The sequence below is a fragment of the Talpa occidentalis genome, unplaced genomic scaffold (genome assembly GCF_014898055.3).
Source record: "Talpa occidentalis isolate TD23 unplaced genomic scaffold, MPIMG_talOcc4v2.1 talOcc4.11, whole genome shotgun sequence".
Classification (NCBI taxonomy): domain Eukaryota; kingdom Metazoa; phylum Chordata; class Mammalia; order Eulipotyphla; family Talpidae; genus Talpa; species Talpa occidentalis.
Genome location: NW_023601104.1, coordinates 24,595,421 through 24,623,365, shown reverse-complemented (window position 1 = coordinate 24,623,365; position 27,945 = coordinate 24,595,421). Strand labels below are relative to the sequence as shown.

At 44.9% G+C, this 27,945-nt stretch overlaps 1 long non-coding RNA gene across 1 annotated transcript; it reads left to right on the top strand.

The window, feature by feature from the left end:
* The first annotated feature begins 1 nt into the window (after window position 1).
* LOC119237935 (uncharacterized) lies at window positions 2–27,931 on the top strand. Its single transcript, XR_005123477.2, has 3 exons — window positions 2–101; window positions 19,136–19,219; window positions 27,383–27,931. It is a non-coding gene; the product is annotated as an uncharacterized LOC119237935 (long non-coding RNA).
* Window positions 27,932–27,945: the final 14 nt, after the last annotated feature.

The window sequence follows — 27,945 nt, the reverse complement described above, 5'->3', positions numbered from 1 at the left end:
GTCGACTTGCCTAAGGCCCATAGCACCTTGGAGGCAGGGCAGATGCTATAGCTTCAACATGTTGGCTGGGCCAGGCTCTCAGCAGAAGGGCTGTGACCAAGGTGAGGTGAGCCAGGGTTCGGCTACACGCAGCCCTCTGGGATCTGCCCTACCCTGGCCGGCCCCTGAGAGTGAGTGCCTCCCTAAAGGTTGGTTTGCTCTGAGGAGGTGTTTTATTCTTGGGCTCATGCAAGTACAGAGTTGGCACCCTATGTGGCACTAGAAGGACCTAGCTCACTCTTGTCCAGATCTGCCCTACCCCACTGTTCTCAGTCACAACAGATTACAAGCACATAGCATCAGGGTGACTGTGGCTGCATTCTTGGCATTTGGGTGTGTCTGCTGATCTAATCTGAAATAGCACTGCTCTCCTGGGGACCACGTGACAGAGAGCCCAGCACTGCACACTGGGAAAAGACAGTTTTCAGGCTGCCCCCAAACAGGCTTCTCTCCAGAGATTTTGGTGGGTAATCAAGAAAGAAGACCAGGGAGTGAGAATTCAGGAGTTTTACAGGGGCTGGGGTTGATTGTGGCCCATCTTTCCTTTCAGCTGAGAAAGAGTCTTTCTTTCACTCTGAAAAGGATAGTCTCTGCAGAGAAGGAATTTAATGAAAATGCATGCTCAGTTAAGTGTCAAGGACCAACAGCACACAGTCTTCCCCCTGAAGCAGGTTTGGGGGAGGAAAATAGATGAGAAAAACTCCAGCCCCTCTCTGCAGAGCTCTCACTGGCCACCCACATTATGAGTAGGTTTGACTATCCCCGGGTGACAGAGAAAGGGACCAGCTCTCAGAGATTAAGTAACTTGCGCAATTGAACACAAGTCTTTCTAATTTGTACCCCGTTGAGAACAAGGGGTAACAGAGTGTGTGCCCAGAAGTGCTAACCCGTAGGAGAGGACAAACAATAGACAAAGAGCAGAAAATAGACAAAGCCACCTACTTTCTTTAAAAGGTTGTCTCACACCAGGCCACCCCTGATTTTGTGTGAAATTTCACAAATCCACCACTTCCTGGTCCATCTTCTTGGGCATTTTCTAACTCAATTGTTAAACAAGTGGGTGTGAATTCAGTAAAAACCATAATTTTTACAGGCCTTCAAAGGCAAGGACACTCTCCATTCTGTCTATTTTTTTCCAGTTTTACCAAGACATACTTTGCAACCCATGGAATTGACCTGTTGTAAGAGTATAATTGATTTCAGTAAATTTATGCAATTTTAAAGCCATTACTATGTCCATCACCTCCGGTCTTCTCTGTCACGTCATTGTGGTCATTTCTTTTTCCTAGTCCCAACCCATGTCTGCTTTCTGAATCTGTAGTTTTCCTAGATATTTTATAGAAATGAATTACAATATGTAGCTTGTTGTCTCAAATATGTGTTGTTTTTGAAACTCAAATCTGTTACTTCTTCTTTTTTTGTTTGTTTGTTTTTTGTTTTTGTTTTTAAATATTTATTTATTTATTTATACAAGCACTGGGTACAGTCAGAAGCACAGGAGGGTGAGAGAATTCACTAGAGACAGAGCAGGGAACAGAACAGGCAGACCGACGAAACACACAGCTGAGGAGAGCAGCGGGTGCGGCAGGAGAGGTCTGTCGAGCCATGTTGGACTTTCCCCTGTGGCCGGGGATCGAACTGACACTGCAGAGCCTGAGGGCAGCTTCGCAGCCCAGTGCTCAACTGCTGTGCCACCGGGGGAGGCCCAAAACTGTTACTGCTTCTATCAATATTATTCCTTTACATTATGCAAAGAGTACACTTTCTCACTGTATGGATATTCCCATTTGGTTTATCCATTTACCAGTTGACATTTGAGTTGTTCCCAGTATTGGGACTAATGCTGGTATGAATGTGCCCATAGACGTCTTTGCGCTGACATATGTTTTCCTTTCTCTCGGGTATATACAGAGGAGCAGAATGATTGGGTTGTATGGCAGATGTATGCTTAGTTTTTTAAGAAAATGCCAAGCTTGTTTCTAAAGTGGTTTTAACCATTTCATTTCCACCAGGATTGCATGAATGTTCCAGTTTCTGTACATCTTTAATAACACTTGGTATCATCAAACTGCTTGGTTCTAGCCATTTGGGTGGCTATGAAGTGATATCTTACTGTGGTTTTAATTTGCATTTCCCTACTGTCTAATGTTGCTGAACCTCTTTCATGTGTTTATTGCTTTTTGTACATCCTCTTTGGTGAAATATTTATTCAAATCTTGTCTCATTATTGAACTTAAGTTGTGGTGTTTTTTTTTTTAAATAAATTTTGGATATAAGCCATTATCAGTTACATAAATTAAAATCATTTTCTCTCAGTCTCGGACTTATATTTTAATTTTTAAAACAGTGTCTTTTAAAAAGTAAAATATTTTAATTTTGAAGAAGTTCAATGTGTTAGTTATTTTTTTCTTTACAGATCATGCTTTTGATGTCATATCTAAGAAATGATTGTGTAATTCAAGGTCATAAAGATTTTCTCTTTTGTTTTCTTCTTGAAGTAACTTTAGCTCTTACATTTAGTCCTAGGATGCAGTTTGAGTTAATTTTGTATAGTCGCATCTTTCAAACTTTCCACTTGGGCAGATGAGGAAGCCGAGCAAAGGGACTTGGCTGAGGTTCTGAAGCAAACTAGAGGAAGCTAAGACAGGTGAGGGTTTTTTCTGGACAAAGTGTTTGCTCTGATGGAGCTTATTCAAGTCCACAGCTTCCAGCTTGGAGGCTGTGCGACTGTTGTCTCTGACATTGCTCATTACGCAGTCCTTCTGAATGTCTGCGTGGGCGTTTCTGATCTGCTCAAGTTTACCGTGTCTGTTTGACTCAGTAGAAGAACAATTGTTCAACATCGTTGTTTATACACTTGGAGCCAGCTGAGAACATCCCATCCATATTTCTTCTAACTAAATAGCTTTGGCTTCTTTTTCTCCCAGGGGCTGCCTCTGACCTTCCCAGCCCTTGCAGTACGTCCTGACACTAATGTCCTATACATGGCACTTGCCACTTTGTATTGAACATTAGAGCTTTGAAAGCAAGGGCAGGCTGAAAACATGTAGTTGGGTGGATTTCCCAGAGGATGCCAGAGGGAAAACAGCTGCCGACTTCCATTCCAATTTGTCAAGCAAGACAGCTGGAATGGCTCGGCCTTTCAATTTTCTGGAATCTCCTGGGAGAAGGAAGGCCAAGGCAGAGAGACCTGTGTGGAAAGAATGGACTGAGGGAACCCAAGAATCATATCTGTCACTTACTTAAACTCTTACTGAGCTGACAGTGTATTCTCTCATAGTTTTGATTCTACTGCAATATCCGTTCTTTTCAACTGCTTCTGAAAAGACTGAATCAGCAGTGATCTGCCTCTTGATGAAGCACATTCTTATAATTCTATTGAAGTGGTGGATTGACAGTGAGTTGGCAGCAACCTGAATGTCCATCTTTACAAGAATGGAAGAGGGTTTCCTGGTGGGGGGTGGGGGTGCTACAGAATTTTCTACAGCAGATGGATGCATCAAACCAGATATGCATATATGTGAGAGGGTAGGAAGACCTCAAATACATAGAGTTGACAGCAAAAAAGAAAAATGTGTAAGATCTAGAGCATAACCTGAATAATACTAGTCAAAAGTATACACATCCTCTAATCAACAATTCACTTTTTAATGAGTATGCGTTCTTGTACCAGCCCATAGATCAACTGCGTGAGAGTAGATATCTAGTGTGAGGAGGGAAAGTAGAGTGTGTCTGCATTAGTTTTCTGTGACTGCTGTAACAAATTAACACAAACTGGGTAGTTTAGAGTAACATAAATGCATTCTCTCATAGTTTTGGAGGCCAGACGTCCAAAATCAGTATCACTGTCGTGAAATCAAGGTGCTTGGAGGGCCACAGATGCTATAGAGGCTCTAGGGGAGAATCCACTCCTCGGCTCTTCCAGCATCTGTAGTTGCCAGCGTTGCTTTATTTGCGACCACATCACTCCCATCTTTATAGCCAGCAGTTTCAGATGTCTGTCTGCTCCACCTTTATAACCTTCTCTGGGTGTCTGATCCCTCTCTGCCTCCCTCTTATAAGGACACATGTGACTGCATCTGGATCCTACCCAGATCATCCAGGATATAATCTCTGCATCTTAAACTCCCTCATCACATCTGCAAAGACAATTTTTTTTTCATAAAAAGGAGTATTTGCAGATTCCATGAATGTGGTCATCTTATGAGGAGCCATTGTCTTTAACCTACCACAGGTGCCTTTATTTTTTTCCTATTCCATCTCCCATCCAGCCTTTCAGCAAATTGTGTTGGCTTAATTTGCAAAACATACCAAGAACTGACTAGTTTATACCACCTCTGTGGCTACCAGCCCAGCTGAAGCAACCATCACTTCCTGCTGGTCTCTCTCTCGGTGTCCCCCCTCCTTCTCTATAAAGCATGATCTTAGCAGCAACCAGGCTGTTTCTTTTAAGACCTCAGTTCACGTTACTCTTCTGCTTCTCACTTTTTCACCCTGCTTTGTTTTTCTTTATAGCATGTGCTTACCAGTTGTCATATGTTTATTGTTTTCATGTTTATTGTCTATCTCCACAATAAGAATAAACTCTGTAAGAGCACACGCTTTATGTGTTTTATTCCCAACAGAAAAATATAAAACAGTGCCTAAAGTGTTATAGATGCTCTAAACAGTTGTTGAATGAATGAGCAGAGGGGGAAAGAAATAAACATAAAAAGAGAGGGACTTTGCATTAGACCCATAGTGAAGGTTTGGTATAAACGAAGGAGTACAAAGTGCTCAACCACTGTTCCACTGTCTCTAGGAAAACAAATAAATCTACAGGTGACGTAGCAGGGAAGATGTCTTTGCCTTCTACATGGGCCCACTTGGATAACCCAGACTAATTATTTTATTTTTTTAAAAAAAGATTTATTGATTTATTTATTTATTTATTTATACAAGCACTGGGTACAGTCAGAAGCACAGGAGGGTGAGAGAATTCACCAGAGCCAGAGCAGGGAACAGAACAGGCGGACTGACAAAATACGCTGCTGAGGGGAGCAGTGGGTGAGACAAGAGAGGTCTGCGTACCATGTGGGACCCTCGCCGGCGCCTGGGGATCGAACCGGTGCTGCAGAGGCTGCGGGCAGATTCGCAACCCAGCGCTCAACCGCTGCGCCACCAGGGGAGGCCCCGGAATAATTATTTTAGAGCCAGCTGATTTAGAGCCAGCATTTCTAGCTGCAACCTTAATTCCTCTTTGTCAAGTAAGGTAATATAATTACCCATTCCAGAGATGCAAGTATGGCCATCTTGAGGAAGGGCATTACTTGGCCTATGACAGCATCACTAATTGGAATTTAGGAATTTGAAAGTAATCTTCAAAATTAACAGAGTCATTTCATTTGCCACCATCTTCTATCAAGATTTAAAATGACTGCAGTTTCAAAGAAATTTTCATATAATCCACACTTAAACTTCGTATCTGAGTTTCCAAAGATGCATCTCTAACAAGGAATACTTGTTCTGAAATAATTTTATTACTGTAACAAAATAGTAGAAGATTTTGTTTGAAAACTTAAAGTGAATAAAAGTAAATATAATGAATTGAATATTATTTCCTCAGAAGATATGTCTGAGTTCAAGCGCCCAGTACCTTTGAATGTGAACTTACTTGAAAATGATTCTTTGCAGAGGGAATGAAATTAAGAATTTCAAGATGGGGGGCCTCCCTGATGGCACAAGGAGGGGTTGAAGTCTCAGCTCTATGAAGCTATTGCCAGCCACTGCCGCTTGAATTCGATCCCTCACCAAGGAGTTAACCCACATGGCACAACAGACCTCTCCTGTCTCACCCGCTGCTCCCCTCAGCAGTGTATTTCAGTCAGTCGGCCTGTTCTATTCCCCAGTCTGTCTCTAGTGAATCTTCTCACCCCCCTCTCCACCCCTGCACCTCTGGCCTGACATAAATAAATAAAAATAAATCTTTCTTATATGCATAAATAAATAAAAACAAGTCTATTGGAGAAAAAAAAAGAATTTCAAGATGAGATCATCCTGGATGGACTTAGGGCAGTGTCCTTGTAAGAGAATGAAGAGGGAAATTCTACACACTGCCACAGAGGAAAAGGCCACACAGAGATGGAGACACAGATGGTGGACAGCCACAGACAACGAATGCCGGGATTGCCAGCTGCCCCCAGAAGCCGGGAGAGGCATGGAGTATGTTCTCCCTCAGAGCCTCCTGTACGACCAGCCCTGTGGACACCTGGACTTCAAAATCCTAGCTTCCATGATTATGAAAGAATGAATTTTGTTTTTTAAAACCTCCCAGTGTGTGGTAAATTGTCGTGGCAGCCCTAGGAGGCAAATACAGTAATCTTTTAGCCTACTGTTCCTTGAAGTAACAAATGTATAGCACCAAGTTAGCTTCATTTTATTCAGAGAGGCTCTGTGTTCTTGGTTAGAGCTGCCCCTGTGACATTTGGATTGTTTAGACACCATGTCTACAAAGGTAAAATTAAATAGAAAATTGAGATATTTCTTTGGCTTATATAGGAAAGAAAACCTAACATTTACTGAGCCAGGTTCTGCATTAAATGTTTTGTTGTCGTTTTTTATAATCCTTGTACGATCTCTGTGAGAGAGATGCTATAATAACCTCTTTTTCACATGCTTGAAAACCTGCAGCAGAAATTAATAATAAGAGAAACAGAGAAAAGAAACAGAGAAAAGATTCTAACCTCAGTCTTTCAAAACCCTATGCCTGGAGATCCTGAAGAAACTGATCGAATCTTATTGTTCCAGTTCCTCCTGTCCATTGTCCATGTAGAAAAAGGGAGAGAGTTCAAGGGTTCCTGTAGCCAAGTCTTAAAGTGAAAAAAACAAAAGATGTGTTGAATAAACCCAAACTGTTCCCTAACATTCACATCATACCCATAGGCTTTCTGCTAAGTGAAGCTTCTAAAGAGTCAAGTCATTAAAATATATATTCTAAACCTCTGCATAGATCTTTTGATACTCATTTGATGAAGAAAAATATTCTCTTTCCCCTCAGCTAGGCTTTTGCCAGAGATAGGAGAAATGACTGGACTGGCAGGTCAAAGGCACAGAGACTTCATTACCAAGATAAACAGAAAAAAGGGGCATTTGGGAGGTTCTTTGGGACTTACTAGGGTTGGCAGGGTGAGCGTTCTTTCTAGTGTCTCCACCCATCTGTGTTTGATCAGAAAATGACAATCAGGGCCTCCCCTGGTGGTGCAGGCGGTTGAGCGCCACCCTGTGAAACTGCCCACAGCCTCTGCAGCGCCGGTTCGATCTCGGCTGGCTGGCGAGGGTCCCACATGGAGCAGCAGACCTCTCCTGTCTCACCCACTGCTCCCCTCAGCAGTGTATTTTGCCAGTCTGCCTGTTCTGTTCCCAGCTCTGTCTCTGGTGAATCCTCTCACTCTCCCACGTATCTGGCCTGTACCCTAGTTCTTGTATAAATAAATAAATAAATCTTTATTTTAAAAAAAGAAAAGAAAAGAAAATGACGATCTGATAAGCCTGATGCATAGTGGATTACCCGAAGGATTATTTTCATGGCTAATACCTCGAGCATCTTCTCTTTCACTTTATTGCCAATTAGCTTAAACAAAGTTAAAGCCAACGCCAGCGAGTGTCCATTACTCCAATCCCACCGCTGTGTTACCAGCTTGCGTAGAAAGCAAGTTCACATGTCTTGTTATTTCTCACTTTTTTCTTTTGGCTCCCAGAACCTTCTCCTCCCACCCCCTGCCCACCCCACCCTCATCCTCCCCTCCTCCCTTCCCCTCTTCTCTCTGGTGAGAGTGTCAGGGCTTCCTCAGTCCTTGACAGTAGCCCTGGCCACAACTTCTGCTCCGAGAGAGGACCACACATTGGGATCCTGCCACATGCTGCTGTCATGCCCAGGCCTAAGGCTGCTCCAGAGCTGGGCCCCCTGGGGTTGGTTGCTGGAGGGTTGGGGCTCAGAAGCTGGGGGCTGGGCCATGCCCTCTCTGTGTTCACATCACCGGGCGTGGGGTGTCATGTGTGGGAGAGAGGGGGTGATAGCGGTGGGTGGGAGAGATACAGGAGGCCTGGGGTGTTCCTTGACTAGGGGCATGTGGCTCTTTCCCTCCAGTCTCAGGTTGGTTCCCTAGAGCTCTCCCCGCACCCCCCAACCCCTCCCCCCCCACCACCCCCTGCCAATTCACTGGTCCCCTGGGAATTCTTCCTCTTCCACTGCCAAAGACTTCCCCTGGGCTGGTCTCTCAGGTAGACGCGGTTCCTCCCCCCTGGCTTGGTGGAACGCCTGCACTCCCTGCAGCCCCGTGTGCAGTCATCAGGGCACTGGCAGAAAATAAAATTGGATGGGCAGGTACAGCCGGACTGAGCCATGGCCAAGCGTGCCGGTGAGGGTTTCACCTGCCCCAAACCCCGCTTCCTGCCCCCGCAGCCCGTGTCTCCAAGGTATCCAAGGTATCGGTTTTCTAGTAAAGCCCCTGGGTAGAAGAATGGGGATGTGAGGAGGGGTGAGTTGATGCGCCCACCCTTCCTGACTCCTCCTGGGGGCCTGCCTTGGGGCCTGCCCACCTCAGTCACTTGTCCTCTCTTTCTGATCCTGTGAATGAACAGGAGACCAGGGACTTCTCAATAACTTAATTGCTGTTTTAACTCTCCCCATTTCCTGAGCCAGCTCCTCCTCACCTCTCTTATTCTTTCAGCCACTGTTCAAAAGAAGACCTTGTGTGAGTGAAAGGGGTCAGGAGGAATGCCATGCCAAGGCCGATTCCTTTTCTTTCGAGCTTTGCAGGGCAGGGTGTGAGGTTGGGTCAGGCCCTGCTGACTGGCCTTGGCACTTCCCCTCAGCAAGACTCTGCTTACAGTCTGTGGAATGGCGAGGTTAGGCAAGATAACTCCCAGAGGATGTAGCTCCAGCGCCAACATTCGACTGGGCTGGGTTTTGTAACCCTACTCGCTCATTTTTTATTATTTTCCAAGAACTTGACACCCCAGTTGCAGCTTCCTCTCCTCTCTGTACGTTGACAGCACAGAATGCATTTTAATCACCTTGGCGCTGGCATATTTTAGGTGTTTCTTATCCCAGGGACTCTTCAGAGTGATGTAGAGAAGCACAAATTTGATGTAAATTATAATATGTCATCTGGCTCTTCTCTCCCTCTCTTGTCTCTGTCTCTGTTAGTCAGTGTGTCTGTTTACTCCCATGTCAAGCGTATTTGTTTGCTTGAAGCTCAAAGGATTCAGAGATACAACTCCGAGATTGCTGAAAGCTTCTAGAAGTGGGTGGCAGCACTGCTCTCTACCTAAGGTGGGGGGGCAGGGGACAGGGAGACCCAGATCACCTCACTTATTATTTCTGAGTCAGACATCTCGAGTTCGATAACTCTGTCACTAAGTGACTGGGTGATCTTGGGCAAGTTTTCTGACTTTACTGTGCCTCAGTTTCCTCCTATAAAATGGATCATAACAGTATTTACCTCATAGGGTTGCTGAGACTTCCTGTTTCAGTTCATCTGTAGTGCTTCTGTAAAATTCACATTCCGGGACCCCCACCGAAACCTGCTGAATCTGTATTTCTGGAGTTAGGGCCAAGAATCTGGATTTTTAACAGCTCTCCCAAGGAACACTCTGTATGCTGCAGTTTTAAAACCTGTTCTTTAAATATATGATGCTTTCCAGCTCAAACAACATTTCAACTCACATGAACCCACTTAAGCATCACCATGACTCTGAGAGGTAAACGAGGCTGTCCCCTTTTTGATTTAAACAGGGGAAACTGCTATCCAAGGTCACGCAGTCACCCCCAAACCAATGCCCAATATCCCTTCCCATTCCTGCTCCTGTTGCCAAATCTTCTTGTAGGAAGAAGGCTGGTAGGTCTGTCACAAAATTTGGCTTAGATTATTTTTCATTTCTTCATATTTCATGGGTGAGTTTCCTTGCTCTGGGTAGCCATCATCTCCCTTTATAAATGTTTTTATCTGCTGCCCCTTTTATCTTATCAGACACACAGTATATCTTCATCTTTCTGCTCCTAAAGATAATTCTGCTTTGCCATATGTCATAAGTGTCATCTCAGTCACAGCTCAAAATAACAAATAGGTTTGTTTCCAGTGGGGAGAGAAATCTGGCAGTGCCCTTCTTAGAGAAAAAGAGAGTGAGAATTTGGAAATTTTGCCTTTCTGCTTCCCACCCTACCCCATAAGGGACTTGGCCATACAGTTTGAGAGAGGCAGAGGACCGGTGCCCCCTGACGTTATGGAGGGAGGGAAATTCTGAGTGCCTCAGTGAACTGGATAAATAAGAATGAGTTGGAAGAAAGGGTTCTGAGGCCTGGACTAGCTGGAGCAGTGTCTTAGGACACAGTTGCCCACACCTATAGTTGCGAGGTAGGAAACATGTCAGAATCAGGGTGGGGATGCGGCTGTCCTGTCTGCAAACAGACAGCAAGTGAATCAGCAATTTTTTTTTTTTAAAGATCATTTATTTATTTATACAAGCACTGGGTACAGAGAGAAGCGTGGGAGGGTGAGAGAATTTACCAGAGAGAGAGCAGGGAACAGAACAGACAGACTGATGAAACACACTGCTGAGGAGAGCAGCGGGCGGCAGGAGAGGTCTGCGCGCCATGTGGGACCCTCGCCCAGTGGCAGGGGATCGAACCGGCGCTGCAGAGGCTGTGGGCAGCTTCATAGCCCAGCGCTCAACCTCTGCGCCACCGGGGAGGCCCTGAAACGGCTCTTTTGAGAGGAGAAGCAATGCACCCTCCATCTTGACCCCACCTTTAGTGCTTTGCAAGTAACTTCAGATTTTCCTGTTGGACATCAAGTGAGTGGGAGGTCAAGGATGCAGACAGAGGTGAGGTGATGCTGCAGAGCCGTCACGGTGGGAGGGAAAGAGCAATGCGGTGCAGCGGAGCGTGGGGGTGCTAAGCCAATGGCCATTATTACCTATGACTAGCCCATTACAAAATGCATTGTTGTTGTTTCTATGCCTTTTAATAAAACTGGCTATGATACGAGGTGACCAGCATATGCCTGCAACTGGAGGCTTGGCTGGGATGGCTGGTCAGTCCTCGGGGACAACTGGACCCCCTGCTCTTCCTACTGCCCGAGCAGGACATGAAGGAGAAGTGGAGACTCTGTGGGAGTTTGTGCCTCAGGCCTGCTACCTGGGAGTTCACAGCAGTGTCCGTGGGAGACCTGTGCCGCTGCTGCTCTGTGGGGCCAGCAGCTGGGAAGGGGAGCTGGATGCATTGTCAGGAAAAGTGAGAACAAGTGGCACCCACTGGCACCTCTCTGCTGTCCTCTTTAACCCACAGAAGCCACCAGCAGGAAAGAGCCACTTCTTTACGTCCACCTCCCAAATCCCACACAATACTCATTTGATAAAGTCAAAGCCAGAGCATTCTGCAAAGGTGCTGCTGGGAAATGTAGTGCCCAGTACGAGCAAGTTAACGTTAGAACAAGCCAGCACAGGAACTTAGGCTATTTTTTTTTAACCTACATTTTGGTTTTTCTTCTCACATCTGTTCTATCTTGGTGACTAGTAGAAATGTTGCATTTTAACATCCTATCACCCATTCTGTGATTCTTCCCTTCCATTTGGCACATTTAAATGCGCCCCTCTAAGAAGCAAGAAGCACAACCAGAGATGCACCACGCACAGCGTGCACTTGAGAAGAAGAGCAAGCATCTGGGCGCTGGCCTCGGGCTCTACTTGAAAGTGCAGTCAGTGGCTGAGGAAGGTCATGTGGGAAAGAAGCATATGGGTGACATACTCGAGCTGGTGACGGGGACTTTAGTCGTCCGCTTCACACGATGGAGAAGAAAACTCATCAAAATAACTCACGATCACAGGGGTTGTTGGTTATATATTCCAAGTTACAAAATATGAGACTAAATTTAAAGTTACTAGTGGGCACCACTAGCCCCTCCTGGAGATGGGGAGCAGCTGTTCGGAATGTTACAGTCAATTAATTGTTGTGGTTTCCCGTAGTTTGATGGGAAGCAGTGGAGGGGAAAATGCTGGAAATTGCTTTTAAAAATGAGCAGACTGGAGCAGCGCACTGACCTCCCTCTATGCCTTGCTGGAAGTTTCTGCGGGTGTGTGTGGCACACAGCACCACCAAGCCGTTGATGTGATTTTTCTAACCACTGCACACAGCCCGGACTGTTAAGCAGGGAGAGAGTGTTAAGGAAGATGGGGTGAGTGGCTTCTCTGGAGAGCTGTCAGAAGAGAAGAGATAGACAGAAGTGAGAACAAGATGCTCAGAAATCTGTAAGGCATAAAAATGTACCTGGTGTGGGCAGATGTAGAGAAAAATGACCGGTCTTCTTCTTGGAAATAGAAATGTAGTTCTGTTGGCAATAGATCCCCAAGAATGTTCACACACCCAAATATTGTACCATCCTCTTTGCTGGTAAAATCTGCACTGTCATACGCCATTCTGTTACGGAAGGCAATATTGGGTAATAAAAATCACAACATCAGCAATAATAGTCAATACATATGGAGCCCTTGTTATGTGCTGGGATTATTGTAAGCACATTACATGTATCAGCTCATTGATTCTCACAAAAGCCCTATAAACTGGGTGCCGTAAATATCCTAGTATTGTGAGGTAGCGATGGAGGCACGGAGACCTGGTAAAACATGCCTGGGGGCAGGACAGGTGAGTTGGCTTGTGTGGGGATTAAAAGCATTCATTTTGAATTCAAATCATGAATTGCTAGGTGTTTGGCTTTGGGTAAGTTGATTAAAATGATCTATTGTTTTTCATCTATAAAACAGGAAATAATATAGTTTCTATATGTCAGAGTTGTGGTAAGGATTAAATATATGTGTGGTACATAATAAGAGCTGAATAAATGGTCCATTATTATTGTCACTTCTCAGGACCCTTTAAGTCTTTCTTCATGCCAGCTGCCCAACGCTTTTCCCCTCACATACCACACCAACATCGTCTAAAACCTGTGTCTGTCTGTGTGTGCGACTGTGTGTGTGTGTGTGTGTGTGTGTGTACACTCCTGGTCACGGGGAAGAAGGGAGTTGGTGAAATGGGGTTGCCTCTCAGAATAAGCCCAGCACTGGGAACTGTGCAATTGGCTGCAGCATTCCTGGGGAGGCCTCTGCCTGCCACTTTTTGTTTGTTGATTTATTTTGATTTGACACACAGGGCAGATGGCTGGGGAGAGGGGGGTTGATAAGAGTCAATATTTGGTGACATGTGAATAATGCACTTGCAGAATTAATCAGCCTTATCATTTTTGGGTAGTTGCCATGGCTCTGGAGAGTCATGTGTCTGGTGTAAATGAGAGTAGAGGGATCTCAGCACATCTCTGCTCCTTATTTTTCTCAATTCAGGGTTCCTCAAAATGTCCCCATCCTCTTGGTCAAGGCCGTTGTCTCAGGCACCTGAGGCACTGCAAATGGTGAGAGAGGTTCTTCTTTCCCCTGGATGACGAGGTAGACTTTCTGTCTCTCGCAGGGATCATGTATTTTAGGGCGGTGGTTCGAAGCTCAGCAAACAGGTTTGTGAACCAACAGAATTTCAGTATTTTGTTTTGCTGTGTGCTTTAAAAAGAAAAAAAAAAAAACTGCCATTATTTATAACAGGATATTTTAATACCAAAAAGTACAAAGGACATAACTCCAGAATATTTTTTTCTCATTTCATTGATGATTAGTAAGAGCCTCCTACAGACTGGCCATGGAAGTGTACTTTATGTATGGAAAATGTACTTTATATACAGAATACTGAAAACAGAGTTTCCTCTGGAAGTCCAATGGAATTCTAATTACTGGCAGCATGGGGGCAGAGCAATTAGCTACTCAGGCCTCAGTATTCCCAATTATAAAGTGGGCATATCAGTTCCCACCCTATTTACTTCACAGGATGGATCTGAGGATTAAATAGACAATACAGGTGGGGGCAAACAGTGATCCCTCATCATATTTGTGAGTCCTCAGGGGCAGCAGCTCGTGTCTGTAGTGTCCCCAATGTTTAGTTTTTAGAATGTGCTCAAGACAGCGACCAAATGAACAACACAGCAAGTCAAAGGTGTGACTCTAGAGAATCCAGCAGGAGGGAGGATTCCCAGAGCAAGGGGCTTAGCTGTCTCTCCCTCCCGCTTCAGGTCAGCAGTTCACATTCTACTAGTTCACAGAGCCAGGCTCAACAATTTTCCTTTAGTCAACAAGAACCTTCAATATACAACAAACTCCATCTGTTATCTCTGGGATCCAGTTCATTTTCTTTTCTTTGGTGAATATCTTTCAAGCAGTGACAATTATTGGTATTTGTGACACACTAGATTAAGGGTGCTGCTTTAGGAACTAGACTGCATGGGTTTGAATATTGCCACTTCTGTTTAAGAGCTTCAAGTTCTTTGGCAAATTTCTTAACCTTTCGATGCCACAGGTTACTTGTTTGTAATTTGGGATAGTAAGAGAAACTACCTCATGAACTTTTTTTTTTTTTTTTAAAGAGGCATGTATTTTTTTTTAATTTATTTGTTTGTTTTGTTTATTTATACATGCACTGGGTACAGTCAGAAGTGCGGGAGGGTGAGAGAATTCACCAGAGCCAGAGCGGGGAGCAGAGCAGGCAGAAGGACCGAAGTACACTGCTGAGGGGAGCAGCGGGCGGCAGGAGAGGTCTGCGTGCCATGTGGGACCCTCCTCTGGTGGCCGGGGAGCAGCCGGGGATCGAACCGGTGCTGCAGAGGCTGCGGGCACCTTCGCAACCCAGTGCTCAACTGCTGTGCCACCGGGGAAGCCCTGCCTCATGAGCTTGTTTTTTTTTTTTTTTTAATAGAGGCATGTTTTATTTATTTATTTGTTTGTTTGTTTGTTTTGTTTATACATGCACTGGGTACAGTCAGAAGCGCGGGAGGGTGAGAGAATTCACCAGAGCCAGAGTGGGGAGCAGAGCAGGCAGAAGGACCGAAGTACACTGCTGAGGGGAGCAGCGGGTGGCAGGAGAGGTCTGCGCGCCATGAGGGACCCTCCTCCGGTGGCCGGGGAGCAGCCGGGGATCAAACTGTCGCCGCAGAGGCCGCGGGCAGCTTCGCAACCCAGCGCTCAACCGCTGCACCACCGGGGAGGCCCTGCCTCATGAGCTTTTATGAGGATCAGATGAGGTGGTACATGCTGGGTGTACAGCATCATGCTTGGCAGTCGATATTAGTCTTCTATGAGGTTGCAGTGAGGCCTCCATCAAAGAAAAGGGAGATAAATGATCTTTTGAGGGTCCAACTAGATCCCAGAAGGTATGGGCAGAATCTGAGAGAGACAGCTTGCTCCCAAGTCTCTGAGCTTTGACTACTTTGATTGAATATTTTAACGCATTTAACGACAAGAGATGTCAACCCACCACGAGGGCGTGGTCACCATAGAAACTAAGAAAAAGTAGAGGCCACAAGACAAAGGTGGGCAATGTCTGTGTGAGATTGTCCTGGCTGGTGGTGCTGCCAGGCATTTTAACTCACCATCAACTACTCCTCCTGCGGGGACGGCTGTCCCAGGCAGTCTTGACAATGGCTGCCTTTCACTTGCCCAGCTCCTCTCTGTCCTGATCCAGGTTCACAAAATACCTTTCCACAGCCAGTGGGCTTCCCTCCCAGATCCATCCTGAGAGAATGGCTTCCTGCACCAATCACCTGGTTGTAACGAACCATTCTCTTTGTGTCTACCCTAACCAGAGGTCAGACCATGGGCCACATTCAGACTCTAAGTGAATAGTCGCTGCTGGGCTGAAAAGCCTCCCGGAAGACAGCTGTCAGCCCCTTTCTTGCTTTGAACGTCTGTAGACAGGAGTCTTTTTCTGTTTGCTGACACAGACAAAGGGACAGCTCCTCGGTCTAAGAAGGGGCGGCCTCCCACATGCTGTGTGCATTGCTGACGCAGGCATTGGCCGCCTTGAACAGGATCATCTCCACCTGGAACCAATGTCCCCAGGCGGCTCCTCTTCTGCCCTGCAAATAAGTGCTGCTGAGCCTGGCAGTTGCCACCATAGACTCAAATGCTTTGTAAGGGTTGATATAGGGGGCAGAACAAGCCACGTCAAGCCTGGTTGTCCTATAATAATAGTGATTGGCACTATGGCTTTGACTTCAACTGTGCCTCCAAATAAAAGGCAACCTTAGTGACAGGAAGGAGTGGATTTTTTTTTTTTTTTTAATATGACAGGGTTACCTTGGAGTGGCTTTCAAAATGTCCTGGGTCCTGCAGCCAAAAATTAGGACTTAGTGGTTGAGAAGGAGCCAGAGAAAAGTCCTAGAGCTTTTTTCTCTTCCCCACACTCCAGACTCCTTGTGCTCCAAGCTGTCATTGGTACCACCATTCTGGCCACCAATTCTGCCTTTCTTCCCTGCTCCCGGCAAACACCCATCCTGCAAAACTCAAACTGAACCAAGAGCTCGAAGGAGCCTGGAGGTCATGGCCCAGTGGTCAGGTCTTACCCTCCAAGGCCCCTTCTATTCCTTCACTCCATGGGCCCCTTGTTATGAAAGTTATAACTCCCAAATGAACAGCATTTAACAAATCATAATGAGTTAATTAACCACTTTTATAATTGCCAAACTGAATTTTTGATTGGCAAATAACCATTCTGACTTCATGTAATTTCAGTCCAAAAGCAAAGAAACAATGTTCTTGGCAGGCTGGGGCAGCCAAATCTCTGGTGACCGTGCCATTCTAGGTGGCCTTTTGGCGGAAAGAGCCAGAGACCTGGAGACTGTTTTTGAGGTTCTCTGGAGGCCTGTGGGGCCTCTACTGAAAACCCCAAAATCTAATCCTAAAGCTCACCTTTCAAATGACTTTCTTTACTGGTCATGCTGGGACAAAGGACAGGTAGCTGAGAGTGATTGCATCTCTACCCGTGCAGGACTTTGTGCGAGGCCCTCTCACACACGTCCCTCTGGGAACGCTGCTCACTTTCATGACAGGTGGTGCTCTCATGTCATCTTATATATGAGGAAACATACAAGGGTAAGGAACCTCCTCAAAGGCATTTAACTAGAAGGTGGCAGAGTTTAGACACTGACCCAGGGTTTTTGGTTTTGCTTTCATAGCTTTATTGAGATATAATTCACATATAGTGCCACTCACCATCGTGTCCTGTTTGATGTTCATGGAGGGGTACCCCTCACCAAAAATCCATTTTAGAAAAAGTATAGTGCCCCACAAAGAAACCCTATTAGAAGTCATTCCCATTTCCTCCTACTTTTTTTCCAACCCTTGGTAACCACTAATCTACTTTCTGTCTCTGTGGATGGAATCACCTAATCTGAACATTTCAAATAAACTGACCCAGATGTTTAGACTCTAAAAATCCACATTGATCTCTAGTTCAGAACACATTACAAGTCCTTTCGTAATTGTATAGATTGATTCTTATTTAACTTTGAAAATACCCACAAAGCACAAATGCCACATCCTTCCTGTTTGAAGCACACAAAAATGCAAATATTATTCTGTATCAGGGTAAAAAATGGCATGCAATTATTTGGCTGTCATATCCTTGACTTTGAACGGTCACACTTCTCCTCCTCACAAACCACTAGGCCTGACACCCACCAGCGCTCTGTGAGAAGAGGTGTCTCTCTTCATAAGACTGCTCATGATTTGGTTTTTGAGCTGGGGTCACCATAACTGCCTGTAGGGCGGCCTCTCTCTAGGTCGCCTGGGTGCTGGCCTGCTGATATGAGGTCTCATTTCTACCTGCGAGGCCTGTCTGGGTTTTTGTCTCTCCCGTTCTGTTCTCCTTAACCTTCCCTTCCCTGCAAATTGCTGTCGGCAGCATGATTTATTCTCCTGTCACACACGGTGGGGATGTTTAACACCCATGTCTAATAGTTTTCCATATAGAATTCCCCTCTTGTCAGTTGCTTTGTCTCTTGGGTTCAGGGTCTGTTTTCCCAGGTGATTAATTATTCCTGCTGGATTTGTCCTTTGGTATCTCAGGGGTCTGTTCTGAAAGTCTGCTTGAGTGCACGTGTTTGGTTTTTGTCTTGGGTGTCAGAAAATGGCTCACATTCTGCAGGGAAGATGGTTCATAAGGACATGGCTGGGCCTCCTAGAAGCCGGTGTTCCCCAAGTGGTGACCACCCCTCCCTCCCTCCTTCCCTCTCTCCCTCCCCACCTGTCTGTCTCCCTCCTTCTCCTCTTTCTTGCATTGGTTGGTTGTTGTGGGACATGCTCAGCTCTCAGACTCCATGGGGGTGTGAGACACAGACTCACTCCCTATATCGCGTGCTCTCCACCTCTGCTTCTCATTTGAGTAACAAATACACGTGGGGTACCAGTTGCAGGTCTGCTCTGGGATTTATGAAGCTTTTAGATAATATTGGGGTCTCTTTCCAGAGCGTCAGATTTACTGAATATTTCAGGAGGGAATTTTTACATTAAATCAAGGACTGATGGAGTATGGTGAAGAAGAGAAAATCAGCATGATTTTTAAAGACTGCAAAGACATTTTTGGGCTTGTGGGGAACTTCATGGACTTCTCCTGTCCCCCCACTCTCCATCAGAGACACATCAGACAAACAGAAGCCCAGCCTCGGGTAGACATTCACAGCTACTTTGACAGGCGTACAGGGCTGTAGGTCCAGATGAAGGAACTTCTTGATTCTGCTTCTCTTATTACTTAATTTGGAAAATCAGTAGGCAGTTCTCTTCAACAGGACATTTTTCATGGGGTCTCCTTCATAGGAATCTGGCTGCAATTTCCCACCTGGACTTAGGTCACTCACTTAACCCCCTTGAAACTCCACAGGGAGCCAGATAGGTAAATCTTCACGGGGGGGGGGGGGGGGGGGGGGGGGGGGGGGGGCCTGGAATATAAAAGCTCTTTTGTTACACCATGCTGGGCTCTTTTTCCTGTGTGGGAGAGGAGAAGGAGCTTAGATTACCATTCTAGGAAAGGCAGCTATAATGGTGTGTAGCTGGCACCTGATCTGCCAATGCCCGTGACAACTGGTGTGTAGAAATCTTGAAAATCACGGCTAACACCAAGTAGTCTTTATGACTCGATGACATGACTGTAAGTGCCTGCCTATTTCTCATGATTGTTTCTGTCTCCTCTCAGCTGATCAGGTCTAGTTCCGGACAGCGATGGTCCACCCCTCCCACTACAGCCGACGGGCCAGCCAGTGACACCCCAGTTCAGCACGTGAGTTCACTAACTGAGATCTGGGCGTGTTCCCGAAACTTCCTGCACAATTTCTTTATCTGTGACAGGTGGCCACTACCAGTTCATGCTTCACAGGCTGTTATGAAATTTTATGAAATGATGGACTTACTTGGCACATTTGGGAGTTTCAGTCAAGATTTCCTGTTAGTTCAATAACTGTGTACTGAATACACACATGGTTGATGGCTTTTCGTCCCCAAGGAACACCTTTGTTATGTTACTTACGTGTGCTCCGGTTTAGGAACTAATGCCCTAACAAGAGAAAGGGGCATTTATCAGGATGGAGTTATCTAGCTTTTAAAAATTTCACTCATGGGGCCTCCCCTGGTGGCGCAGGCGGTTGAGTGCGGCGCTGTGAAGCTGCCCGCAGCCTCTGCAGTACTGGTTCGATCCCCGGCCCCCAGGCGAGGGTCCCACATGGCACGCAGACCTCTCCTGTCTCACCTGCTGCTCCCCTCTGCAGCGTTTTTCGGTCATCTGCCTGTTCTGTTCCCCGCTCTGTCTCTGGTGAATCCTCTCACCCTCCCGTGTACCCCAGTTCTTGTATAAATAAAATAAATCTTTAAAAAAAATTCAGCTCAATTTTAGAAAAGGCCTGAAGATCCTGGATTTCTTCTTTAGGATTTTCAAATTTCATTTCTGCCCTTTTCTTTTGGTATTTTGTTTCTTTCTGCCTCTCAGTGTGTGTGTGTGTGTGTGTCTACTTGAAGATACACCATATTTGCTTAATTTCTTAAATTTGTGAAAGACTTAAGAATTATTAATAATAAAAAGGACCGACATCCCGGGATCTCAGCGCATTTCACTGGGACACAATTAGAAGCTCCATCAAGTCCAATTTACTTTAAGACATCATGGTTCTGGTAGCTTATATACCTAACAAGATTTCCTCCCTAACTCTAGAAGGTATTTCAATCTGGTGTTTATATTGTCCCTGTCCCTGTAGGTAATTATAAATGCATGTCATTATTTCTCTTTTGGCTCTAAGACACACTTGGCAAGTGGATTAGTTCACATAGTTTGCTACTCTATACCTTGAGATAAAGAAAAAAAAAAAAAAAGCCTTGCTTGTAACAATAAGATCACTTCCCCTTCCCTAAGAAGGTCTGTAAGTTTTTCAGCTCTTATTTCACTCCTTTGTCATTTGGGCACATCTTTCTTAATGGAAGACTCTACCTTTATCTGTTTTCTTTTTTTAAAAAAAATACTTATTTTATTTATTTATATAAGCACTGGGTACAGTCAGAAGCGCGGGAGGGTGAGAGAATTCACCAGAGCCAGAGCGGGGAACAGAACAGGCAGACTGACAAAATACACTGCTGAGGGGAGCAGCAGGCAGCAGGAGAGGTCTGTCACGCCATGTGGGACCCTTGCTGGTGGCCGGGGATATAGCCAGCGCTGCAGAGGCTGCAGGCAGCTTTGCAGCCCAGCGCTCAACTGCTGCGCCACCAGGGGAGGCCCTACCTTTATCTGTTTTCAACTACATTTTATCTCTCCTAAGAGGTTAAGAGATTTAAAGCCAAACTCCCTCCAGCGTTAAGAGGCCACCTGAGCTGTTATTATATCTGGATTTGAATATCTCTTTCATAAGAGAAGTGTGATCAAGGCTGACTAATTCAATGGCTTTGGAACACTGTTCGCCATGTAAGTTTTCTACTAGCTCGACACAGGCTTGGATAATTGATTCTTTAGGTTTAGATGTAGAGTTTCAAATTTCTTTTTAAAGCGAATGGAACCCAATATGGATCTTCAAAGAATTACTTTCCTTGCTCATAGGCTAGATGACATCACTTCAATGGTGATTTTTTTTTATACACCTCTACCAACTCAGTCTTATAATCAGGATATAAATCACAGGACATTGGAGGTAAAAGGAGATTAAAGATCATCTAGATTCAATCTCTCACTTTCCAGACTAGGAAACTCCTAGAAGTGAGGTGATTTGGTCAAAGTTACAACACATTAGTTCTTAAAATTTTTGATTAAAGTCACACTTTGGAGTCACTTGCATGATATCCAAGGCAATCACAGCAAGTGAATTTTGTGTGGATGGTGGATGTCAGAGGGAACCAGAAGTTACCAGCCAGGAGTGGAGTGCAAATAGGAGACACAGGTATGGGAATTCATAAGAGTTGGTCAAGGGCCAAGGAGAAGAATTATGAAAACAACTTGGGGGATTCGCGAGTCTGTGCTCATAATTACATGAACCCCTTATGGGCTTGTCTCTTAAAAATATTTTATGTGTTTAAAAAAAATCTAATTATGTACATAATTAAGAAAGCAAATAGTGCTAAAAAGATTTATAATACAAAACAGTAGTTCCCTGCACAGCCTGATACCAGCTGTCAGTCTCTTGGCAACGGGAACTGCTTTAAAATTTGAGCTGCTTTTTCGGGTAGTTACCTTCACAACTTTAATAATGTGCATATATTTTAATTTTCAGAGTTATAAATGTTATAGGAGATGAAGATTTAGTATCTCCAAATCGCCTTCCTCATTCGCTTCCCTAAAGTTTTAAAAAAGATTTATTTATTTATGCATACAAGAACTGGGGTGTAGGCCAGATGTGCGGGAAGGGGTGTGTGTGAGGACTCACCAGAGACAGAGCGGGCAACAGAACAGGCAGATCTACTGAAACACTGCTGAGGGGAGCAGCGGGCGAGTCAGGAGAGGTCTGCTGCACCATGTGGATTCCCTGGCCTGCTGGGAATCGAACTCGTGCTGCAGTCACTGGTGAGAGCTTCATAGCACTGTGTTTTTAACCCCTATGCCACCAAGGAGCCCTTCTTCCCTAAAATTTATCATACTTTTAATCATATCAATAATTAGTAGTTGCATCATTGTGACAATATAAATTTGTTCACTGAATTAACAATTGCCTGATGTGTCTTCATTTCAGATGCTCCATCATCTCATCCATATTCTCACTCTTCCTGTTGGGTCCACTCTTTTCCTGGATGCTCCTCCCGAAGCACCCCCTCTTCCTGCTCCCTTGGGTGTTGCTGGCTCTCAGGTCCTGCTACAATTGTCAGCTTGGGATCTTCTCGTAACAGCTTTTCTGGGTTGCATTTGCTGTTCCCAGGCTGCTATGTTTTCCTCTTTCTTGGTGAACTTCTTCGTCTTGCCAACACAGATCCTCCAGTCGCTCTCTAAGAAAGGGGCGTCAATTTTCTGAATCTAAGCATGTCTGAAAATATCTTTATTCTGTTTTCATACTTGATCAACACTTTGACCAGCTGTAACATTCTGGGTGGAAAATGTGTTTTCTTTAATATTTTGAAGTTGTTGCTCCACTGTTTTCTGGCTGTTGGTATTATTGTTGAGAACACTAACACCATTTTGATTCTCATTCTGCTGTGATTTCTTCTCCTGGAAGCTTTTCGAATCATCTCTTTATTTCTGCTGTTGTAAGTGTGCACATCTTGAGAGGTCTTTTTCTTTTGTTTGGTTGTTATACGGTGGACATTTGATAGTTAAGTGTATTGGCACCAGCATCAGATGGCCCAGGTTCAAAGCTATTGGTGACCAGCTCTGATTAAGTTACTATCCCTTTCTGTGCCACTGTCTTTGTCTGTGAAATCATGAAGAACCTCATAACATTGCTGTGAGGATTAAAATAAATCATATAAGAACCCTTTCTGGTGGCATAAGGGGTTAAGCACAGCACTTTGAAGCTATCCTCAGTCTCTGCAGCACAAGTTCTATCCCTGGACGGCCAGGGAGATATCACATGGTGTGGCAGACCACTCCTGACTTGCCCACTGCTCCCCTCAGCAGTGTATTTAAATCAGTCTGCCTGTTCTGCTCCCCACTCTGTCTCTAGTGATCCTCTCACCCCCCACACCTCTGGCCTGTACCCCCGTTCTTGTATGCATAAATATATAAATCTTCTTAAAAAATCGTATAAAACTAACATTCAGAATAGTGCCTGGCACATGGTGGCAACTCACTCTAAGTTTTTTTTTTCCTAAAGGTTTTATTTATTCATGAACTGGGGTACAGTTCATGTGTGGGAGGGTGAGATGATTCACCAGAGACAGAGTGGGGAACAGAATAGGCAGACTGACTGAAATACACTGCTGAGTGGAGCAGAGGCGCTACAGGAGAGGCCTGCCATGCCATGTGGGTATCTCTGTGGCCTGCCCGGATCGAACCCGCACTGCAGACGCTGCGGACAGCTTCACAGCGCTGTGCTCAACCACCTGCGCCACCAGGGAGATCCAACTCACTCTAAGTTTTTGCTGTGTTGATGAAGCTATCATCAGAATTCAGTTCTGTGGAGTCAGCATAGGAGTGTGTTGTATCCAGCGATGTGCCTCCCCCACTTGCTGACTCCTTTTACTGAAGGCCCTTCAAGAACAAGGCACCTGGCACTGGTACCAAGTTCTTCAAGGCTGTTGAGTTCTTTTCTGTCACCACCTGCTGGCTGGCCAGGCCTCAGTGGCAGCTGCTCCGATCTTTCCTGCCACTCACAGGCTTGACTCAACTAGACCCTACCTCCTATCCCATGCCATCTGTCTTTTACCTCCTGACGGAGGGATTCCTTGTTCCCACTGAGGCCTGAGTTTCTGTGAGTCCTCTCAACACTGACATATGCTTGCTTTGCTCCACCTCCAAAGGTTCTAGACAGCAGACATGCCAGCCAGTGGGGGTGCTACTGACCTGTGCCCACTTGCCTGGGTGCTATGCTGTCACTGCTGTCATGGGATCTGGCTTCCTTGCTGGCCCCTGGAAGGACCAGATGGAACAACCAAGAAAAGGGAGGGTTAGACTTCTCCTGGGCACATTTGACCAACAGAAATGGGAGCCAAGAGGTCAATCTACTTCCTCCTGCTTGGATTGTTACAAGGCTGAAAAACACTCAGCTGCACTTGTTATGAATCGCTGGCCAATGGGAACATCCTTTTGTTTTGTTCCTTCTATCCCTGCCTTCTTCCCTCTTTCCCTCGTTCCTGCTTTCCTGGGGTTGTACTCCCCAACGAAGGGTCAACAAATCAACTTTCCTTTGGTTCTGTTTCTTAGAGAGTTCAGACTAACACACATCGAATTTAAGAACTTGAACTCTGGATCTGGACTCTAGGTTTGAATCCTGGTCCTGGCCCGAATGGCCAGAGGGCATTGGCATGTTCCTTAATCCCTTTGAACTTCATTTTTCTCATCTGAAAAAGGGAGATAATAATAATAATAATTACCTCAGGGTTTTTTTTTTTTTAAGATTTATTTTATTTATTTATACAAGCACTGGGTACAGTCAGAATCGCGGGAGGGTGAGAGAATTCACCAGAGCCAGAACGGAGAGCAGAACAGGCAGAAGGACCGAAGTACACTGCTGAGGGGAGCAGCGGGCGGCAGGAGAGGTCTGCGTGCCATGTGGGACCCTCCTCTGGTGGCCGGGGAGCAGCCGGGGATCGAACCGGGCTGCAGAGGCTACGGGTAGCTTCGCAACCCAGCGCTCAACAGCTGTGCCACCGGGGAGGCCCTTTTTTTTTTTTTTTTTAAGATTTATTTATTTATTTATACAAGCACTGGGTACAGTCAGAAGCGCGGGAGGGTGAGAGAATTCACCAGAGCCAGGGCGGGGACCAGAGCAGGCAGAAGGACCGAAGTACACTGCTGAGGGGAGCAGCGGGCGGCAGGAGAGGTCTGCGCGCCATGTGGGACCCTCCTCCAGTGGCCGGGGAGCAGCCGGGGATCGAACCGGCGCTGCAGAGGCCGCGGGCAGCTTTGCAGCCCAGCGCTCAACCGCTGCACCGCCACGGGAGGCCCTCAGGGTTGTTATTGAAAGATTGAATCAATTAATACTTATAAACACCCAGTACACACCCAAAAAAGTTTAGCTTTCATTCAGTTCTGTAATTTTTCAATATCATTTTTCGATAGTTTCCTTCCCTGTTTTCTGAAATGTCTGTCTTGTGAATGTTGATCTTCCTGAATTGATTCTCTGTCTTTTATGTTTTCTGTCACAGCTTCCATATCTTTGCATTTTTGTTCTATTTTAGAAGAGATCCTCTCTTTATATGCTAAGCCTTCTATTGAGGTTTTATTTTGGTATCATGCCTAAAATTTCCAAGATTATTTTGTTCTTCAGTTGTTTATTTTATTCCTATTTTGTTCCTTTTGAGGAGGAAAGTAAATAATATTTTCTCATGTATTTGAGAACATGAGAAGTTTAAAAACAATTTCCCCTATATCTGACATTGTTACCTATTTATCTTGTTTCTTTTTTTCTTTTTATTTTGGTCTCTTTCTATGGGAGGGGCTTTTGAGGGAGTCTGGGAAATTTCCTCCAATGGTTGTGATACTTAGTTGTCTGTCTTATTCAAGATTATGGCATAAATAAGTTAAGTGAAAACTCTATGATATTTGTGTATTGGGGCGATGGGCAGGTGACACATGGGGGCCTGCTCTTAGGCCTTTCCCTTCTTCTGGGGGGAATGTCTTCTCCTGGCCTGGGGATGGGGTCAGGCCTTCAGTTCGTGTTCAGAGCAGAGGAAGATTCTGGGCTCCAATCCCTCCCTTTGCAGACTTCCAATTACTCCTACTGTTATCAGCCCACTGAATCGCTTCTGTCCTCTGCTGTACCTGGAGTTCCCAAGAAGCATGCCTCTACATTCAGTTTCCGTAGAGAACAATCCTCTGGGCTTCTTGCCCAAGGACACCCAAGGAACAGGGACACTCAGTTTCTACTGTCAAAATACACACCTCCAAACAAACCCTCTCCCTTTGCTTTGGCACTCCTGGCTTCTCTGAACCTAAGCCCCCACACTTCTCTGGCTTGCTTGAAGAACTGTTAGCTCTCCTCCACCCACCTGCTCGTCACCTTCCAGAAACCAGCTGCAGCATTTCCTGTATACCCCACTGCTCTTTCCACCTTTCTGGGTTTATCACATCCTTCCCCTCCCACCACTCCCCTTCATTTTCATTTGACTGTATCTTTAATTGCAAGAATTTGCTGGCCTCTTTGGAAAGGCCAGCCTTCTACCATTTAAAAGGGAACATGATAGAACTATTTACAATTCCAAGCTATGGAAACAACCTAGGTGCTCAGCAAAAGATGAGAGAATGCTCCTAGGTATTCACCCAAAGGACACAGAATCATTAATTCAAAAGGGCACCTGCAGCCTTATATTTATAGCCGCACTATTTACAATAACTAAGCTTTGGAAACAACCCAAATACCCAAAAATAGATGACTGGATCAAGAAGATGTGGTACATATCCACAATGGAATATTACTCAGCAATCAAAAAAATAAACTCATGCAATTTGCAGCAACATGGATGGAGCTGGAAGGGATCATAGCAGGAATTTAGAAAACCTAGTTAAGGGACTGGGAAAAAAGACTAATTATAATGAAGTGAAAATCAAAATCAACAAGCAACTATAAACCAGAGACATACTATGGGGGGGGGGAGGGGAGGAGAAATTAGAGTCAGAATGGGGGGGGTGGGAATTGTATGGGGACTATAACCAAGATGAAAATGCATACATTGTGCAAAAATGAAAAGTGATGTAAAAAATATATAAAATAAAATATTAAAAAAAAAGATGTGTGGATGAAGAAGATGTAGTGTATATGTACAGCAAGCTGGCTGTCTCCACTCAGCTATAAGAAATAGATGCAAAAAAAAAAAAAAGAAATAGATGCATTCTTGCCATTTGGGACAACAAGGATGAAACTGGAGGGGATTATGGTAACCAAAGGATGAAGGAAAAAGACAAATACCAAATAATTTCACTTGTATGTGGAATAGCAAGAAGCAAAATAAAGGAACAGAAACAACTACACCAGAACAAACCTTAGAAATCTGAAGGCAGAAATGAGACTCCCAGAGGGGGAACTTAGAGGTGGAAAGTAGAGAGGGGAGGGGCCAAAGGACTGTGGTGGAGGATTATTGGTGCTTTGGTGGTGGGTGTGGTAACACACATCCGAGCAAGTGTATACCTATACCCCCCCCCCCAAGTGCATACCTCTACCCTTGGTTTAATGCAGTAACATTAAAGCAATGTTACTGCAATAAAAAATGTTACAAAAAAAAGTAAAAAGCAGCTGTAATAGCAGCTGCTGACTCACACACTCATACAAAATAAAATGAAAAGGAACATTATATGTCCTAACACAGCCAATAAACTATTTTTCAGTGCCTGGTCGTCACTCTTGCAGAAACAAGATGAGCTGAAAAACGTTGACGCTTTCTGGAGGGCTCATGGGAACTGCTATTGTGGAATCCAGCATTTCTTCATCATGTTACTGGCTGCTTTTCAAATACAGGGCCTCCAGTTAACTTTGAATTTCAGATAAACAACAGATAGTACTTTTAGTAAAAGTATATCCTGGGCGATATTTCAGGTATACTTATACTAAATGTTTTTGTTATTTTCTGGAAATTTAAATGTAATTGGGTGCCCTGTGTTTTATCTGGCAACTCTATCCAGGTGACTTCACTTACTCTCTGAAGATCTAGGGAGGCCTTGTCAGCAAGACAAAAGGGCTTCCTGGTCACACCATTTCTTTTCTTAAAGGGACCTTCAGCTATTTACATAACATATGGCAGTCTCACACCCGTGCAATTGTAAATTAGAGCAATTGTAAATTAGAGCTTGCTTATTCATTGTCAAGTTTGGAACACGACCATATTTCTCAGCTGTCTTCAGTTCTCCAGCCTCAGATTCAATAAATATATGTGTTGTTCTAATAGTGTTTG